A 16,280-nucleotide genomic window follows, 5' to 3' on the forward strand; every position below is an offset into this window, starting at 1 on the left:
ACCCTGACCTCAGGTCATTTCTTTAGGCTGAACGGAGGAACCACTTTTTACAGTGTAGTTATCCTCTCAACCAAACCCTGACCTCAGGTCATTTCTTTAGGCTGAACGGAGGAACCACTTTTTACAGTGTAGTTATCCTCTCAACCAAACCCTGACCTCAGGTCATTTCTTTAGGCTGAACGGAGGAACCACTTTTTACAGTGTAGTTATCCTCTCAACCAAACCCTGACCTCAGGTCATTTCTTTAGGCTGAATAATTACTTTGGATTAAATAATTGTTCATTTCATTTTTTTATTTGAGTTTAATAAACCCAGACTCATTGCCTGAATGGATCTGGAGCTTGTAATGTTCACATATGGAGTCATTTCTTTAGGCTGAACGGAGGAACCACTTTTTACAGTGTAGTTATTCTCTCAACCAAACCCTGACCTGAGGTCATTTCTTTAGGCTGAATAATTACTTTGGATTAAATAATTGTTCATTTCATTTTTTTATTTGAGTTTAATAAACCCAGACTCATTGCCTGAATGGATCTGGAGCTTGTAATGTTCACATATGGAGTCATTTCTTTAGGCTGAACGGAGGAACCACTTTTTACAGTGTAGTTATTCTCTCAACCAAACCCTGACCTGAGGTCAGGGTTTGGTTGAGAGAATAACTACACTGTAAAAAGTGGTTCCTCCGTTCAGCCTAAAGAAATGACCTGAGGTCAGGGTTTGGTTGAGAGAATAACTACACTGTAAAAAGTGGTTCCTCCGTTCAGCCTAAAGAAATGACCTGAGGTCAGGGTTTGGTTGAGAGAATAACTACACTGTAAAAAGTGGTTCCTCCGTTCAGCCTAAAGAAATGACTCCATATGTGAACATTACAAGCTCCAGATCCATTCAGGCAATGAGTCTGGGTTTATTAAACTCAAATAAAAAAATGAAATGAACAATTATTTAATCCAAAGTAATTATGCAGCCTAAAGAAATGACCTCAGGTCAGGGTTTGGTTGAGAGAATAACTACACTGTAAAAAGTGGTTCCTCCGTTCAGCCTAAAGAAATGACTCCATATGTGAACATTACAAGCTCCAGATCCATTCAGGCAATGAGTCTGGGTTTATTAAACTCAAATAAAAAAATGAAATGAACAATTATTTAATCCAAAGTAATTATTTGAGTATTTTTTACTGAATTTTGACAGTGTATCACAATTTTCACCATGACAAGCCCAAACCCACAGTACCGCCCACAATCTCCCACACCAACTGAGGTCTTGGGGGGTCCCCTGGTGGAGGATTTGACTATTACGTGTTACACAAAACAGAGGTTTCAGACATTTCAAAAGAATAATATTAAATATGTATTAAATACAAATAAAATATAGTAGTGCTATATATTAAATATATATATGTAAAAAAGACAATAACAATATACACATCTTCAGTTTTACAGTTGGCAGGTCCCATTGTTACATGTTTACAATGTTAATACTGTTACATTTATTTTCCTTCAATATTTTAATAGAAATGTTTAATTTCTTTTTTCCCCCCTAAAGTTAGTCCTAAATAAAATGAGAAAATCATGTTTGCACTTACTAGGCAGGTGAAGTGAAGTTCTGAATTCTTGGACTTGGACAGTATCATTTGCAGCTGGTACTGAACCATATAGTTCTTTTATTAATTTCGAGTGAAGGCAATAAAATCAGTGGAAAAATTCACATTTTAATTAAATATGATATATGTATTAAATTTCATCTCTTTTATGGAAGTATTGTTTGCTCTAATGGTCTAGGACCTTAGTTTGTACCTTGATTCCCCATCACAAACAAGAAGAATGGTTTTACTGTAGTGAGCTGAGCTTAAGTTTCAGTTTTCAGCTCAGTAGCACATGTTTTCCCCATGTACCTGCAGTACGTGACCCAGAATATAGTTCAAGCATACAATGTGTTTGTGAGTATCTGTGTGTGCATCTGTGTGTGCGTAAGGGGTTATTTTCCAAAGGGAGCAGCCAGTTTTACCCCTGCTGGTTCAGCTGTTGGCAGTGTGGTGCTTTGTGAGGAGGAGGGGGTTTTGGGCCCTGACCCAGGGGGTGTACAGGGAGGGATTACAGTCTGTAATACTATACCTTCAGCTCACCATCAAAACACACATGGACGCACAACACTGGAAGTAAAGAGCTTTTGCGTTGAGGTCAGAAAAGTTAGTAAATGTGACGCTGAACAGGTTCAAAAGTGACTGTTCTTACAATGTAAAACACAGTGAAGGCTTTTTAGTATGCAGTGAGAGGTCCAGTTCTTCAGAGTTCATAGTGGATAGTAAAGAGACTTTCTCTATTTACTTCTTAGTTCACTACAAGGCTGTGCAATTCATGATATGTGCAGTTAATGGTTTGTTTTTCATTAAAGCAAGACTCCCCTCAGTTTGCATTCTGGGCAAAATCTAAAAGCGAGGGCAGCATGGCTGCTGCTGCAGAGCTGAAGTCCTCCTCTAGGTGTCAGTAAGTGTGTGTAGACCTTAAGTTCTCTCAGAGTATTTGTCAGTTTTTCTTTTGAAAGACAGCACCCTGTTTTACACATTAAGTGCACAGCTGTCACATTTTTGAGAGCGGAAGATAATGCTGAAAGCTAGGGACAGTGTATTCATGTACTATGAATGAAACATTTGTAAGTGAAGTGACACATAAACACAGAGTAGCTTTCATTAGAAGTACAGATATGGCTTGCTCTGTACTCACTCTCAAAGATATATGACATGCTTGGTTACAGAGGCCTGTAGACTCTAGTACTTTTACAGCATAGAGTAAATAGGACACCAAACTACCTGCTGTCGTCGTTTTAGAAAGACAAGTAATAGGAACTCTGATTAATAATGGTCCATACCATGTTATCTTTAGAAGACTGATTAAGCGTTTCCCTGATCTCTCTCTGAGGTCAGCACTCTGACGGGTGGAGGGAGCAGAAGGGTGTGTGTTGCAGCTTGGTAAGAAGACGTGCGGTACAGTACTTAGTGACACACCCACAGCAGCTCACAGTGGCCTGGATATCACATTTCCCTTCATGGCAACACAAACCTCAGAACTCATCCAGCTCACTGCGTGTCAAAGTAAATCATCTTCTGTCCACAGCTTCACTTCTTCTGCTATTCTACCAGGAAAGCATAAAGTCACTGGTTCAGGTACACTGTAAGATACAGGCAAGAGAAGCCAAGTGGTTGTCTTTAGTAGGCTTATTTAGTAAGTGGTATTCTGACAATTAAAGGCTCCCTGAAGAATGGGCTTGTTGAGGACTGCTTACTAAGCTGCTTAGCTGATCAATAAAAACCTAATTCTGCTGATTTGATGTGATTGTAGAATGAAATGAATTTGGTTCCATGCCACCCTACTGTCTTTTAATCCTTAAATGCGTGGCATCTCCCCCACCACACACACACACACACACACACACACACACCTTTCCCATTTTTTCGGAAAAAGGAAACAGGCAAACATTTTCCCTTATGGGATTTGTGCTGATTATATTATCCGGAGAGACGTACATTTGAATCATGCTACAAAGTAGGGGCAGTGGTGGCTCAGTGGTTAGAGTGCCGGGTTATTGATAACAGGGTTGTGGGTTTGATTCCCGGGCTTGGCAAGCTGCCATTGTTGGGCCCTTGAGCAAGGCCCTCTTTGCTCCCCGGACGCTGGAGTAGGCTGCCCACCGCTCTGGGTGTGTGTGAGTGTGTGTTCACTACCACAGATGGGTTAAATGCAGAGAAGACATTTCGCTGTATAGTGACAAATACATGCACCTTTTTTTTAAGTTAGGCCAATGTAGAGTTAGGAGTCTTGCTCAAGAACTCTTATTGGTAGTGTGGTGGGCTTACCCTGCTGGGGAAACAAACCCCAGTCTGCCATAAGGAGAGCAATGCTGTTACCCACTATGCTAAACTACACTATACTACACTATGCTACACCATAAATACAACAGTTTGGACATTCCTGTTCAAATTACTTGCTGTAAAATGCCTATAAAATATAAGCATAATATATAAATTGTACCATAACCGTTATGCCACAAATTGTTTTTTTTTTTTGTATCCCAGAATTCAGTAAAGATACAGTAACAGTGTTTTAAAGGAGGACATGTGCATTAAAATAAGGATTTGAAAATCAATGAAGTGCCCAAATATTTACATAATAATGTTGTAATTATTTTTATCCTATTTATTACATTCTTATTGTCAAGAAACTACTCTTACAAATGTATCACAGAAGTTAGATCTGTGTCTGTCTCAAGTTGAAACAGCCTGAGGTGGCAAAATAGCTAAGCATTTAAGGATTAATGTACAGAAACCACCCTGACAAGGCCTGAGTGAGCATCATATGCGCACACACACATAAGTTTCAGGTGAAAGGTCAACAGACCTCTGACTCATTGGCATTTAGTGGCATTTAACTCGATGGCATGGCACAGTTGTCTGTTATGGTCAGACAACCGTCTCAGTTTCTGAAAAATGGGAATACCTTAAAATGTCTGGTATATAATCAAGAATGCTGTCGTATCAATTCAGTACCTAGTTTGGTCTTTAGATGTAGTCCATACTGGTTGAACAGATTGCACCAATCATTTGTGCTTTTGTCATGTAGGCTTTGGTAGCTCTATGTAATGAAATATTTTCTTGAGCGCTCCAGTTTGAGCCTTCACTGCCTTTGATAAGATTGTGAAATGAATATCATGCCATGTGTTGGACCTCAGTGCTGTCTGTGATCTGCTGCAGAAGTCGGCGTGCTATCAGGAAACAATGGCAGCATTGATGGGCTTCAGCCCCCAGTGGCTCAGGCTCCTCAGCCTTACACTTGCCCCACGTCGGCCCCCCGGTGGCCCAGCGGCCGGAGGGATTGCACTAATGGGCAGGCGGCAGCACTGCTGGACAAGCCTGAGCCCTGCAGCTGTTGGCTGGCACACTCCGACTTCATGGAGGAATGACAGCTTTTGTCAGTGCCAAGAGGCTGCTAAGGGATGGAGAAAGCCTTTAATCACAGGGATGCTGAGATGTGTGGAGGACGACACGGATACTTTCTGTAGAAGCAGCTAAAATCAATCCATTGTGCAATGGCAGCACTATTTGTTTGGCTCTGTCCTCTGATACTGGAGATGTGGTGTTACGGTTCTTCAAAAGCACATTTGGAGCAGAAGTGAAGAAAGAAAGGGAACATTGTGCATCACAGTGATGACAGTTGAGTGTTTAATTATTTGTTTACTGAGACCTGCTGTTTCAAAGTCAAAGTCCCAGTCAACAAACTTCGCAAAACGAATAAGTCCTACCTTCCTTAGTTTCTGCTGCTTTGTCTGTTGTCCAGGCATTTGAACTCCGACTACTGTTAGCATATTAACAGCCTACAATGCTTAGTAGCACAAACACAGAGGAGTTTTTTCATTATTAAATAATTTGTATTTACAGGTTGTTCACATGAGACATCTTTGAAAGCTGCAACAGGATAATGTAGTGGTTGTTCGATTCCCAGTCTTGGTGTGCTAGACCAATAAGAGTCCTTGGGCAAGACTCCTAACACTGCATTGGCCCACTTCTGTAATATGGGTAACCATGTAAGTCGCTCTGGATAAGAGCGTCAGCTAAATGCAGTAAATGTAGGACAATGTTAACCATACCAAAGACTTTTCGTGCGAAATAAACTTGCAACTTTCATTGCAACCCCCTCCAATACATGTAAAGCAATGCTTATACTTGATGGGTAGCTGTATGTAGAAAATGTGTCATGAAAATATATTCTTATTTTATTCAAATCATGGAGTTTTTGTATTTTATTACAATTTTAAAAAGTTTAAAGGGAGTTCATCACACTTGAAAGACAATGGAGCAGCACTGCTAGCTAGTTAGTATATAACATCAGCTAATGAAAGAATGACAGCTGTTAACTTGCCTCAGCTTTTGCCTCAGCTGTTAACTTACCTCAGTCTTTTACAGTGATTTAACCCATTGGGCAATAGAAAAGTTACTGTTGTAAACAGAACAGCAACACTGTCAGTATTCTGACCCTAAAGGCAGGGGTAGTGCCTTATTTTACACTTACCTTATTTTTACTCTGCCACGGAGCTGCAGGAAACTTAACTCAACTGAAACACAATGAATGAGAGCGGGCGACTGTAAATCCCGCCCACAGAGAACACTGATAGGTCTACTGAGGAAAAAGAAAGACAATCAGGATGTTTTCTCTCTCTCTCTCTCTCTCTCTCTCTCTCTCTCTCTCTCTCTCTACCTCTACGTCTGTCCCTTATTTTATGTAATTTGCGGGCATCTCCAGTAATGATGGTATACAGGTGCATCGAATTATACACACATTATACACTTGCGTTATATCTGCCTTTTTTTAAACTGTCTATAACTAAGTTAAGAAAAGCTAAGTTAGCTAGTTAACAAACTCTTATTAAAATTGTTCTGTTCGATTATTGTTCGAAATCACATTAAAAAGAGTCACTCACATCAAGCACTTATATTACAACCAACCTGGTAACAGGTTGACATTGAGCACATAGATTAATCCAAACCTTTCCCAGCTTCAGGAGTTAAATGACAACAGCAGCACTCTTCAGGTGGCCTGTTAGTCGAATAATTCCACTGTTCTGACTGTAGGTTTGTTTTTCCTTAGTTTTGGATGTAAAGTGTATGACTCATTATTTTTGAAAATGGTCAGTCACAAAGTTCATATTTGTCGCTGTCCTTCCCTTAACGATCCAATTCAGTCGTATGTGTCTTTTATTCAGATACCTGTATATCCATGTATTTTCGTGTACTATTCTATACTGCAGTTGCTTTGTAAATCAGTTTAATTCATCAAAATAATTATGTATTTTTTGTCACTGAATGAGCACATGATCTCCAAATATAACTGTAAACCTGAAGAAGCACAAATATAATGTGTCATCATCAGACTTCGAGCCTGTTCACATGATCCAAGTGGAAAATCACACTTCTGTATTAGAGCTCACATCACAGAGCCATCGGCATCACCCCCCGCCTCACGTTAACGATCGTTTCCCCTACTTGCATTCTGGGGTTGGGGGTGGTGGGGTTAGAGGTGTCCAAATGATGATGGGGGAGAGCGGCAGTAGAGGGTATATATGTGCCTCTGCCGAGAGCCAGGATGCTGAGACAGGGTAATTACAGTCGCTAAAAATACGGCAGCATTTGTTTTAGTTAATGGGAAAGCTACACTGAGGGCCAGAGTCCACAGGCAAAAAGCAGATAGAGTTTCTCTGCTGACCATGCTGGATGCCAGGCATAACAGTCTGAGGAGAAGAGAGAGAGCCCAGGGGAGGTTCAGAAAGCACCCAATAGAGAGAGATAGAGGGCCTGTGGGTTACAGTGCACTCTTGCTTGTCTGAGGTGGCACCAAGCAGTGTCCTGCTGGCTAGAGAGCAAGAGTTGCATTACAAGAGTGTTAGAAGAGCTCTTATAAGACCTTCTGGACCGCAAAACCTCTGCGAATTGGAGTGCTGTGCTAGGAATCAAGTTTCCAAATTTTTACTCAGCAAAATCCCCGGTGTTGAATTAACACCTCCAATAACTCCAATAAAGTAATGCACTTAATGTACTTAATTAGCTTTAATGGTTCACTTAGTGTGGTTACAAATGAACACTGTCTACATATTTATTATGCTATGATATCATTTTAAGAGTATACATATTTTTATATTTAATACAAGTATCAAATCTGAGTTCTATATTTGGTTCTACAAGGATTGGTTGAGTGGCATGGTTTAACCATATAATTGCAAATTTGATACTTGGTGTCGATATATCAAATTTGTCAATGGCTATTTATCCATGGCTAATTATATATATATATATATATATATATATATATATATATATATAAATTATATATACATTATAATTATAAAATAAAAATAACATCTCCTTGTATAAAATAGTAATCTACACAAATCTACAATTAGCCATGTTTCTCCATTTTAATCCCCCAAAAAGGAAACACACTATATGGACAAAAGTATTGGGACACCTGTTCATTCATTGTTTTCAGAAATTGAGGGTATCATAAGAAAAATGTATCTGCTTTGTTGGAGTTGCTTTACTGTCCAGAGAAGGCTTTCTACTAGAGTTTGGAGCACTGCTGTAAAGATTTTATTGCACTCAGCGACAAGAGCGTTAGTGAGGTCAAGATGCTGGATGACCACCACCCCACCTCATCCCCAACTCCCCAACTCATCCTAAAAGTATTGGATGGAGCGCCATCATTCCAGAGAACACAGTTCCACTGAGCCACAGCTGTGTGCTGGGGGGCTTTATACCCTTCTAGCCCATGTTTATCTGCTCCAAAAAGTCATATTGTATTAGCAAAATGTTTATATGGGGACTAGTAGACAAGATGTGTGTGTGTGTGTGTGCATTTGCACATCTGTGTCTGCAATGGGATCAACTAGCTGAATGCATTCATTAAAAAGGGTGTTCACAAACATTTGGACATATAGTGTATCAACACCATCATGTCAAAATGACAAAGTATGAGTCTGACACAAAATATTAAGAAGTGAAATAATGTTACTGTGTTGAAAGTTTACCTTTTGAAGTAATTGATCAATAAATTGATCATTGGCAGTGGCTTCAGCATAAGAACAAGAGACTTAGGGGAATATTGCTGACAGTTGTACACTCCCCCAGCAGTACATTTTTAATTGCTGTATTGGCCTTGTGACACATTTAATGCTTAATGAAGTAGAAATACACTGAAATACATCAGAAGCCTTTTGTACTTCAATGATAATTAATATAACACTGCTAATTCACTATATATTGTATGCTTACTATAGGTTAATGAGCAAATTGTGGAATTCCTAAACTAAATATGTAATTAAATGTGTAATGTATTATTATTCCTTATCTGTAATCACTGTAAACTCTCATAATGAGAACAGTGGTATGTACTACAGCCTAGCCACCAGGAGAGGGTGATAATGTGTGTGCTCTTACTCATGGAAGTGCAGCATTTCAGTTGAGTTTGAAAAGTAGGGAAACCCAGAGGCCTTTAGACATCCCTATTTGCATTTAGTAATCTTTGTTCATTATAGGTGTGTAAAAGAATGTGAAACTTTTGAACAGACAATGTTTTATTGTGCCTGATTTGTACTGTTAATGTTGGAGTGAAAAGAATGAAGCCCCATTTAATTATAAAGGACATGTTTCAGCAAGAGCAGACAAAAGTTCATCTGTTTATAACTGCAAATGTGATTAAGATAAAGTACTTACTTATAAACATAGTTAAGAATCAAAAGTTAGAGTACTGACAGATGACCTTTTGAGTGGCGCAGCTAACTACATGTTGGCCCTATCTTAGGAAGATTGCAGTTTCAAGGAGTCCTAGAAAGCATAATTGCCCTTACTCTCTAAGGGTGTCTAGGATGGCCTTTCCTCTCTCCCCAACTCGCCCACAATGGTAGCCAACCTAGGCATCTGTTAGCTGATGTAACAGAACTGGCCTGCTAGCGTTCTTCTCCAACCGTGTTTAGCTGGCTTCATGTGACTTGGAGGAAGCACATGCTTGCCTTAACCCTCATAGTGCTATAAGTCTCAGCTAGAGTATAGGAATTTACTAAACTGAGATAGGAAATTACTAAACTGAGAAGGAAATTGGGAAAGTACTACAAAGTACTGACCTGTTTAAGAAGTTAATTATTAGTTGTAATTTTTAAAGACCTATGTGGCTGCACATATGAAAGGTACCATTTGTGGAATAGGGAAAGTTTCCTGCTCATTTAAAAATGGCATTAATTAGAACCAGTTAACAACTCAGTTCTCTGCACTGTTATTATTGTTACAGCTACAACTGGAAAACCAGTATTTAGATGCAATGGTTTAGTGAAAGGTGTGGCATGATTGGAAGAAAAAAGTTAAATACTTTATATTTTAAATATTTTTTATATTTATATTTCACATTAAAACGTACTTAGTAAAGAACATGTACTTCATTACTTTGCAGTACTGACATGTAAAGGATATTACACATTTTTATTTATTTAACATTAAACAAGTCTAGCCTCCTATGTATTTCTAGTACATATGGTACCAATCATCACTGTCTGGTTGGCGTCTACTTGATATAGCTGTAGATCCATAGTAGATGTAGATATGATCATTATGCTCTTCACCATAATTTCATTAGTTGAATCACGCTCAATTCTGTGAGTGTATTTACTTATGGAAACACAAAATATGGTGTAAAATCAGTGCTTTTCTTTTTTCAAAATCTTCAAATTAACTGAAAGGAATATGTGTACCGTGTAATACCCGTTAATAATGTGCTTGTGGTATCTGTTTATGGTGTCTACTGGTCAACCAACTGGGATATATACACACACACACTCATTCACATAAACACGTGCATGGAGCACACACACAGGGGTCATTGAGGAGCATGACACCGCCACAGTGTCGGCACCCTACCCACGCGTGCTCTGGGCCTTATTTACTGATCCCTCTGTAAATTACATCACCTCACCCCACTATCCAGTTTCCCCCAAGTTGAAATATTCATCGCGACATCTGTTTAATTAAACCTCTGGCCATAATCTCCTGTGCCAAACCGCGGGTGCCGGGATTTAGGGTTCTGCCACAAGTTATGCATTTACTTCGGCTCCCCCTCCTCTCCTCTCCTCCCTCCGTCTTTTTGCTTGAATAGGAGCGCTTATCTAACAGTTGTTTTATTATTTATCCCAGCGGCATTAGGCCAACAGTTGCTGTTGGGCCCTCTGCTCCCCTCCAGGCCCTGTGTCGGCACCTGCAGCTGTCATTTCTGCGGTCGCCACGGCTACTGCGGCCCTGTCCGTGGCACGCTCCACCCCTCCGCAACACCACCACCCCCTGCCCCTCCGACACCAACCGCTGACCCTCCCCCAGCAGATCAGGAGCCCACACTGAAGAGTCTATACCCTTCATTGGGACAGTCTGCCCTTAGAGGTCAAACATTCTCCTGCAGGTTGCCATTAGCCTGTAATGCATTGCACATATTTGATAAACATTGCACCTACACAGTTACCATTTACAGTGAGTCAACTGAAAGACAGAATGATGTAGCTGATGTAGTATTTTATTCATGTGGAAATTAAGTACACCCTTGATGTACACAAGTAATTTCAATGCATGGCTTTTTGGATTGCATGATCTAGGACTGACATTGTTTTGTTTTAGTACAGCACATAAGAGGTTTATTAATAGATAGTAAAGAAGAACAGCTAGCAGCTAGCTGGCAGCTTTCTACAATCTACATTCTCCTGCTTTACACAAAAATGACTGCCTTACCTGTACTTTGTATCTGTGCACAATGAATTTTAACACAATTCATATATTTAAAAATACTATTCATTCAGTTAATGATTCAGGTCAAAATGTTTTTAGTTTACTTGAATCATTTGACTCTAGATATACATAACAGTGCACTTTAATAACTGTCTCTTTGCTTTTTAATAATGTTACCTAATGGAAACATGTACAAGGAAAAAAAGCGGGCCTCATACCGAACCCTGTGGAATCTAAACTTATTGTCTATGCACCTTGCCTTGTGTTTTGTCTATTGTCCTTGCACTATTATCCCATGTCCTTTATCTAGTACTGCATTAGATATTCAGCCTAACAGTGTTTTATTGTACTGTACAACCCTGAATTAGTATAATGACAATAAAGTTGAATTGAACTGAACTGAACCCTGTGAAGCACCATATCCTTTGGAATGATGCTCAGCTAGACTAACTAAGTACTCTCTACCATTCAGATATATATCAAACCAGATATGTAATACACTGTAAAAGCATCTGTGTGTCCTCAAACACTCTTGGCAACAAACTGAAGTCTGCACACAAAATCCTTGCCTTGTTTTTTTGCAGTGCTGTTTGAAGTGTGTTGACAATTCTCCAAGGAACGTTTGGGGATTAGGGGATAACTCTTTCCTCGATTGAGTTCAGTGCATCTGCAGGTAGGGCTCTTGTTTCTGCAGCTGCTCTTGAGGCTGAATTCCCCAGTGGATGGGCTTTGTTAGGAAATGTTTGGCTTTCCTCTGCTGCTGGGTCTTGCCCTGAAAACTTGTCTGACACCTATCAATTGAGGTCAAAGGCAATGTCCTCCCTTGACTAAAAGAAATCTCAGCTATAACACAAGAGTGCATGTTTCTGTGGTTAGTTTCAGGGCTCTATGGACAATCATGGGACCCTTTTTGGGGTTCGATCGTAGAACCACTGGATGATAGTGAAATACCTTTTGGTGTTACATAGAACCATTCTTGAAATGTTTTACATACAACTATCTACAAGAGAGGGAAAGAGGGAAGGAGAAGGACAAATATATGCATTTCAATATTTCATTAAGTTGGCATGGTTCCATATAAAACACCTGCTTTACCAAAGAAACTTCAAATAATCTCCTGTTTAAGGGTGTAGAGTGCCATAGACCCCTTTTCTGAAAAATAGAGTTACAATACTTGGCAAGGGCTCAAAAGTATTATCAGAGAAGCAGTTTACAGCATACATCCTATTGACCATAACCTTTCAACATAATTTCATAGTAGACTTTGGTGATTTAATGATATTGATGTTGTTTTTGCTCTGAGCTAATGATCAACAACTACTGTTTAATTGTGTGTGTATATGTCTAATCGTAGGAAAGAGGCTACATTATAGATTTAGTACAAAGTAGAAACATGAAAAGCTGACTTTGCTAGTCATGCACTTTTCAGTCTTATATGGGTCTATGCTAATGCTAATGGTTTGTGTTAGCTAACCCTAACTGGCACTAATGCGTATGCAGGATGTTCCTGTAGCTGGCATGCTGTGTCTGGGTTTTTTTTTCCTCCTTAATCAAAATGAAAAACAGAATTAGATATGGAATATAATGCCATATTGCTGTTTGTCACGCCTACAACCAAGCACAACAGTCGTCACTCAAAGCAAAATTTCTGTCTTGATGGTTTAATCAGTTTTGTGTTGTTAATGTTACTTAACAAATGTATGTGATGGAGTGGCCAGCTTTGTCACTCCAGTGCAATACAGTGAGATGTCAGATTTACCCTTTAATTGTTCGGTTTGGTCAATTTAATATTGTTAAATAAAATTCTGTCATTTCTTCATTGACTTCTGACCTCACATCTTTGCATGATGTTCTACTTACAGTGACAGTATCAGTGTAGCAGCTTAACTAAATTGTTTACACAAAGCACAAAACATCTAAATTCTGTACAAAAAAGACAACTAATACTAACAATACTAAACACCACAAGACTTCAGTAAGACTAGTAAGTCTGACATACCGTCACATCTAAAAGACAATTTGTAATTTCTCACATGATTTTGCAAAGACTAAAAATCTTGCAGGGTCATTATTTGCAAGACTGCAACTAGATTCCTTTTCAGACTATTTCCCATCATAGATATTTACAAGAAGAGAAACTAGGGATGTCCTGATCAGGTTATATGATGCTGAATATCAGCTGATACAGATATGATCTTTGTGTTTGTATAATAATAATACAGTCACATAGTTTGGATAAGATTAGCTGCTGATTAATATTTACGTAAAATCCCTATATTTACATTTAGTATGAGTTTCTATAATGAGACATTCTGGATTGATTGATTTAGTTTAGCCAAGACTTTTCTTAAAATGACTGTTTTGTAGTGTGTTTAATATCTTATAATCCAATCTGACCCGCTTCCCTGACCAGTCAGCTCCCAGCTCCTTTAAAACACTGCTGTCAACTTACTTCCTGTGTGTGTGTGTGTGTGTGTGTATGTGTGTGTGTGTGTGTGTGTAATGGTACACTCTCTGGACTGATATGTGTTGTTTGTTGACTGTTGATGTAAAATAACCGTTTTATAGTGGGTGAATGTGCTCTATAGTGTGTGTATTAGCTTTAGCATTAGCCTCCACTCTGACACACTCTTTAGTGCTGGTTTATAAACAAAGAAAGGCGTGTGGTTCTCCCGCTGGTAAAACAGAGTGGTTCTGCAATAGTTTTATAAAGTTTCAGATATTATGTTTTTTTTATGTAAAATAGATCCGCACTACAAACTCTTTTGCATGAATCAAGACTAAACAATTGTGATAACATTAAACACGATTAATTTTTTTTTGAAGATGTACTCATTTGGTGAACGTTTTGCCGGAGTTTATGCCATCTAAGTTATTAAATAGCAGCTTAAGTGGTAACCAAAATAAGTAGTCTGATTAACTTGTATTAATATTGTTTTTGTCAGAAATAAAAAGTAAAAAGCAAACTATGCCTACCAAATACAGTTTTATTAAAAAATACTAAGGGTGCCTAAACTAACGTATTAACAGTTAAAAAATAATAAAATCACCTATGTTATAGAGTAACATGTGCTTGATTTTTATATTTATATTATAGTGTATCTAAGAAAGTTTACCGTAGTATAATCGGCACAGTCTGTTTTATCTGTCAGAGAGGCATAAAACAACCTCAGTTTCTATATCAGCCCTGACAGCAGAGCATGAAGGAGTCGGGCTGAGGTGATAAAGAAAAGCATCTCTCTGAAAACACAGCACTGGACACCAAATAAACATAAGTGAGCTGGCTGCCTGTGTGGGCGGTCATAAAGACACTCGCGTGTCAGTCAGGGCCATGCCACTTGCCGTGTAAATATAAAGTGCAGTAAAAGAGCCTGTTACCTTCTGCATAGTCCCACAAAGAGATAACAACACCTAGCTACCCCAGATGGTTTTCTAATCACTGAGCCTTAGTTACTGAGGTGATACAGGTTCAGCACACACACCTTCACTTGTCATAACCCAAATGTGGGGTACTAACAGGTTTCATTTCACCTTTAAGTACCCAGGGAGCTGGTGTAAGGTTTCACACCGTTTGAGCCCAGGTCAAGTGTGGTCTTTATACATATCTTCAGTGAACCTCTTTAAAGCTGTTGTTTTGTGGTGATTCATCAGCTTGGATCTAATAGAGCCAAACCTACTCACATAACAATGCTTACTTCTCCAGAGAAACGTCCTTTGAATTTGGGTTTGAAAAGAGAACTGAGAACTCTACTGCAGTGCCAATTCCCTTGAGTACCATCTATTAATAAAACGTATTCAAGTATACGAGTATATTCGAATAAATACTGAGATAAGGAACTAAAATCTACTAAACAAATGAAGTTAATATTACAGCAAATCATGGAAAGAGAGGAGATCTAGTGCTGAAAGTTTTAATGGGTTTGTTGGCATTTCAAACTAAATGCACATAACATAACATAAGTAACTTGTAAGTAACCATGCAGCTATTGCTAACCTGACAAGTCTGACTCTCGCACATCTAAAGACAACTTGCCATTATTTATAGATGACTTTACAAAGACTGAGAATCTTACAGGGTCACTATTTGCAAGACTATATCTAGATTTCTTTTGAGATTATTTTCCATCATGCTCCTGCTAGAATTTACAAGAATATTAGCTGTTGAACAATGGAGCAGAAACAGAAGTAGCTTCTGGTCACAGCTGCTCTCGTGTGAGCAGTAGTTTGTTATAAAAAAAACTCCCAAAAAACCCAAAGACGTCATAAAATGTAAACACGACCCTGGTTAAATGAACAGGGACAGCAAGGTGCTTTCTGTTTGGTGCTGCAGAGAGATCACCTATTGGTTATTCACAGTGTCCATGTTATAGTTTGCATGAGCCAAGACTAAAAAACTTGTCAGTGTAAAAGACAAGAAAAAGACTAGGGTAAGACAGCTATCCTGACCACCTTATACCAAACAATCGAGATAACGGCAGTGCACTGCAACTGTAGCATGATTCTAGCAAGACTTATTCTGACATTGGAAATTTCTGCGGGAATAAAATTGTTTGGTGTAAGGCCAGCATAAGCCACACTAAATGTCCTAGCTGTTATTTGTAATAGATCATTTGTAGTGCTAGTTAGCCAGCCTGCTAATTGCTTTTCCATACTAAAAGTATATTTATATTATTTTATAGAAATATACTCAAGTAAAAGTAAAGGCTATCATTTAATTATACTCAGGAAATGTATGTTTACTTATTGTAAAAAGAATAGTAGTTATAGCTTATTAGTTTCCACCTTTGCTTGAGCTCATTCTTCTTCAAATTTAAATGACTAGACTCATCTTGCTCCTCTGCTCTAATGGACTTTATGTTTAACCCTGGGGGTGAGTGTACCGACACCAGAACACATGGAGTTAATCTGTTAACTCTGCTTCTCTACAAAAATGACCTTTGTGTTTTTACAATAGGTGAGAACCAAATTCCTTCAGTCTTAC

This window comes from Salminus brasiliensis, chromosome 2 (genome assembly GCF_030463535.1).
Source record: "Salminus brasiliensis chromosome 2, fSalBra1.hap2, whole genome shotgun sequence".
NCBI classification, from domain to species: domain Eukaryota; kingdom Metazoa; phylum Chordata; class Actinopteri; order Characiformes; family Bryconidae; genus Salminus; species Salminus brasiliensis.